The sequence below is a fragment of the Sapajus apella genome, unplaced genomic scaffold, assembly GCF_009761245.1.
Source record: "Sapajus apella isolate SASKATOON/1434 unplaced genomic scaffold, GSC_monkey_1.0 scaffold394, whole genome shotgun sequence".
Taxonomy (NCBI): Eukaryota; Metazoa; Chordata; class Mammalia; order Primates; family Cebidae; genus Sapajus; species Sapajus apella.
The window spans coordinates 54,447-59,647 of NW_022437331.1; the positions used below are offsets into that span (position 1 = coordinate 54,447).

Sequence of the window (5,201 nt, forward strand, 5' to 3'; positions counted from 1 at the left end):
CCGAGAATGGAAAAGCCACCCGCAGCTTGCAATCTGAGCATGGAAAAGCCACAGGAAGTTAACGGCAGCTCACTAGAGCACCCACGGGGATTGCATTCTGCAAAGCCATAAAGTCAAAGCTGCCCAAGGCTTTGGGAACCCACTTCTTGCACCAGTGTGCCCAGGATACAGGACATGGAGGCAAGGGAAATTATTTTAGAATTTAAAGTTTAATGCCTAGCCTGTTGGGTTGCAGACTTCCGTGGGGCCAACTGCCTCTTTCTTCTGGCTGATTTCTCCCTTTTGGAATGGAACGTCTACCCAATGCCTGTACTACCAGTGTATCTTGAGCGTAAGAAACTTGTTTTGATTTCACAGGCTTCTAGGTAGAAGGAGCTTGACTCAAGTCTCAGATGAGACTTTGGACTTTTGATTGGATTAATGCTGGAATGAGTTAAGACTGTGGGAAACTGTTGGGAAGGGATGACTGTATTTTATAATGTGAGAAGGACATGAGATTTGAGAGGCCAGAAACGGAATGATATGGCTTATGTGTTTGACTCCTCCTAGTCTCATGTTGAAATATAATCTTCAATCATAAAGGTGGGGCCCAGTGGGCGATATTAAATCATGGGGGGGCAGATCTTTCCTGAATGACTCAGCACCATCACCTTCATGATGAGTGGGTCTCACTCTGTTAGTTCACCTGACATCTGGTTATTTTTAAAAGAGTGCAGCATTTCCTCCCTCTCTGTCTTGCTCCTGTGCTCTCCATGTGACATTGTGGATCCCAAATGCCTTCCAACATGATTGTAACCTTCCTGAGGCCTCACCAGAAGCGGATGCCAGCACTATTCTTCCTTAAAACCTGCCAAACCATGAGACAATTAAATCTCTTTTCTTTATGAATCACCTAGCCTCAGGTATTTCTTTATAGCAATGCAAGAATGGACTAACATACATGTTAAGTGAATTCTCATTTAGAATAGTTAGAAAATTAGACATTAAAAACATCTATTTTAACTTTTGGGGTAAATGGGAATTAAGCTACTTACTATTCTTATAGATAGGAATGAATTTAATTCCCTCCTCCTCCATGAGAACTATCTTTTTGAAAAAAAAGTAGTTTATTGTCTTTTCTGGTTATGAAATTAACACAAACACAATCATAAGATTAGAAAATACAGACAATTAGGATGATCAGTATGATAGCTAATAGCTTTTAGTATGTATATGTTCAGCACTCTTCTAAATGGTTATGCTTTACATATACAAATATGTTGAATTCCTCAGATTGCCCATGAGGTAGGAAATATTATTGCCTCCATTTTGCCCATGATAAAACTGAGAGGTACAGGGAGGGTAAGTTTTTTCCTCAAGGTCAAACAACCAGAAAATAAGGATCACAAATAATCACATTATCTAGAGACAATCATCATTTCAGTGACTATTTTCCATGCTTTTCTTTATCATATCTTTATTTAAATGAGATGTTAAATGACAATTTTGTAACCTGCATTTATTTTTTTTAGTCTGTCTTATTTGTTACTCAAAAAAATCTTCTTTTTGAATGGATTCAGACTTAGAAGTAGAAACTCACAGACAGGACAGTCTGTGTCTCTTGGTAATCTGTTCTTGATGCTTTTCTTTAGCTTCCTTCATCCTCTTGCCAAAAGTTTAGCATATTCTGCAGCCTCCTCCTTATTTTTCTTAGTGTTCTGTTTCTTCAGAGCAATAAGCTGCCATTTGTGCTGTAGGACACGTGGAGGAACAAAATACTGAATCTTGGGTGCTTTCGTCCTAGGTGTCTCACCTTCTTTGTTTAAGGGCTTTCTTACAACATACTGGTAGACATCCCCTTCTTTAGAGAGACTGAAACGCATGCAGGTTCTGCTAGCTCTTTTGGGCCCCAAGTGATGAGGCACGGTAGTGTCAGTCAGTCCAGAAATATCCTTCTCTCCGTTTTTTTTTTTTTACAATAACCAAGTTGAGAATGCTCAGGTTGGCATCCACAATGCAACCACAAGCAGATTTTTGCTTATCTTTTTCCAGTCCTATAACAGGAATGCCTTTTACACAGTAGCAGATGGACACGGCCATGGGTCAAGACACCCTGCTTCATGGGGAAACCTCGCTTGTCAATCCCATTGCTGATTCAGAACATGTAACCCTTCCATTCTTTATCTATAGCATCAGCAGCAACTTCTGTGGCCATACACTTCTCATAAAAAGTATGAAGCTTGTGTTCATTGTCTGCTTTAATGAGTTTCTGGCAGCCAGTGGCTGGGAAGATGTTCAGCTTCATCTTGAAGCAGCTGATCGCCTCTGAGGCACCACGAAAAACAGCTGTAACCCTGCATTTATAACCTAATAATATTGCATCAGCCAGATGTGGTAGCACACTCCTGTAGTCTCAGCTACCCAGGAGGCTGAGGCAGGAGGGTCACTTGAGCCCAGGAGTTTGAGACCAGCCTGGGCAACACAGTGAGATCCTGTCACTAAACAATTTTTGTAATTATCAGGGCATGGTGGGGCATGCCTGTAGTCCCAGCTACTCAGGAGGCTGAGGTAGGGGATTGCTTGAGCCCAGGAGTTAAAGGCTGTAGTGAGCTATGATCACATTGCTATGCTCTAGCCTGGGCAACAGAGCAAGATCACATCTCTATTTAAAATAATAATAATGATAATATTGCATGGATAGCTTTCCATGCCAATAAACATAATCTTCACCATCATTTTTATGGCCACAGTGTTCCACTATACGGAGATATGTAATATAGCCATTTTACAGTACTTTAAATAATGTTGAGATTAATATCTTATCCATTCATTTTTTTGTTCACCTGTCTGATATTTTATCTGGATACAAATTTCAGGAAGCATTGATATTAAATCCAAGAGAACACATCAGTTTATTTTACATACTTGAGACTAGAGATAATTGTATTTTTTGTAAGCATTGTTTCTTTTCATCACTTTTCTAGATTGAATATTAACAACAAAATGGATAATTAGGTGCCTTCCCATTACAGAGGAAACAGGCCGCTATGTGTTATTTTTTCAAATCAAACTACTATCAGTAAATTTGGCAAAAATAAGCAGACGAATATAATTCCCCATGAGCTCACTGGGCTTCTCATAGTTCGTCACATTTGAAACAGTAGACAGTGAACTTTTGTTTGATGGTGCTGTTAGCACCTTCCAGCGGTAAGAAAGCAAAATCTGACCATGATGGTTCAGGTTTGTAGGGGTTGTTTTAAAGTAAAAACCCCAAACAAGAACAGAAAACCAAATGCCACATGTCCTCATTCATAAGTGGAAGTTGAACAATGAAAACACATGGACACAGGGAGGGGAGCATCACACACCGGGGCCTGTCGGGACATGGGGAGCTAGGGGAGGGAGAGCATTAGGACAAATACCTAGTCCATGCAGGGATTAAAACCTAGATGAGGGTTGACGGGTACAGCAAACCACCATGGCACATGTAAACCTATGTAATAAACCTGCACGTTCTGCTCATGTATCCCAGAACTTGAAGCAAAATTAAAAAAAAATGCAAACAACAACAAAAAAAATCCAAACATAGCATAGCTTAATCATATTTTTTCTTTTGTTTTGGTAATACAACCACAAGGACTAGGAAACTCCAAAAAATAAACCAGATATTTTGATGTTAATATGAGCATAATTTCATCTTAAGTATGAAACCAGGTATTGTAGTTCAACTCTAAAAGATCAGGGAATGTAGTTCAGCTCTAAAAGCTCTAAAAGGTCAGCTCTAAAACATTCAAGGAATGTTAGGTGTTTTTTTTAAAAAAAAAAAAAAAGGTCAACCTTTCCCACTGTCTCAGACTTGTAAACACCTACTTAAACTGTATTTGTCTTTGTGGTTAATTAAGATTTTTTTTTTTTTGAGACAAAGTCTCACTCTGCCACCCAGGCTGGAGTACGGTGGCCCGATCTTGGCTCACTTTAACCTCTGCCTCACTGCAGCCTCCGCCTCCTGGGTTCAAAATTCTCTTGCCTTAGCCTTCTGAGTAGCAGAGATTAGCCCACCACACCCTGCTAATTTTTCTGTTTTTAGTAGAAACAGGGTTTCGCCATGTTGGCCAGGCTGGTCTCAAACTCCTGATCTCAGGTGATCCACTCACCTCGGCCTCCCAAAGTGCTGGGATTACAGGTGTGAGACACGGTGTCCTCCCAAAGTCCTGGGATGACAGACATGAACCACCATGCAGTTAATTACTTTTTATATAACCTCCAGCTCAGCATACTACCACTGACTTGCAGTTATACAGAAATGCTAACAGGATGGTATTGTGCTAAATCGCATTCATCTGGCAACAAGAATAGAAGATGTGACATTAGATATTTAGTAACAAAAGAAAGAAAATGTGGCCCTATTCAGACCAGAGAGTACTGAAGAAGAATTATCCTCCCGTTTCTGTCAATGACATTCCCTGCACTGAAACAGCTGATCTCTGGCCTCATATTATGGTGAGATAATTTAAAATGCCACTACGAAGAGTATCTGTTTGGCATGATTCAGAACTGTGAACATCATTAATTTGTCTCTTCCCTTGTATGACAAATCTTCTAGTCACTTAGGACCCTAAGAATGCCCTGAGAGTATTTCATAGTTCTGAGACTTAGACCTAAGACTATAATCGGATTATGACCAAGAGGGGATTTGAGTATAAGATCAGTTATAACTTCTTCTAGCTGTGTCCTTCTGTTTCCAGAATATTCCTCCCCTCGGGAAGCTCGGGTAGCCTCACTCACTGCTGTTGGCACCACATCTTCTGTAAGAATAACTAGGTGGTGTGCTGGGGAGGCAGTGAGATACTAGCGGACACGTGAGAAGTTCATCCAAGTTGGGCCCAAAATAAGCCCTTCCTGGCCTTGCGTGGTGGCTCACACTTGCAATCCCAGCACTTTTGGAGGCTGAGGCAGGCAGATCACGTGAGATCAAGAGTTTGGGACCAGCCTGGCCATCACGATGAAACCCTATCTCTACTAAAAATATAATAATTAGCCAGGCATGGTGGCATGTGCCTGTAATCCCAGCTACTCGTGAAGCTGAGGCAGAAGAATCACTTGAACCTGGGAGAGAGGCTGCAATGAACTGAGATCTTGCCACTGCACTCCAGCCTGGGCGACAGAGCAAGACTCCATCTCAAAAAAATAAATAAATAAAAATAAATAAATAAATACGCTCT

The 5,201-nt window shown here is 40.8% G+C and overlaps 1 pseudogene; it reads right to left on the bottom strand.

The window, feature by feature from the left end:
• Positions 1-1,486: 1,486 nt before the first annotated feature.
• Positions 1,487-2,284, bottom strand: LOC116545838 (annotated as a pseudogene).
• Between the last annotated feature and the right edge of the window lie 2,917 nt (positions 2,285-5,201).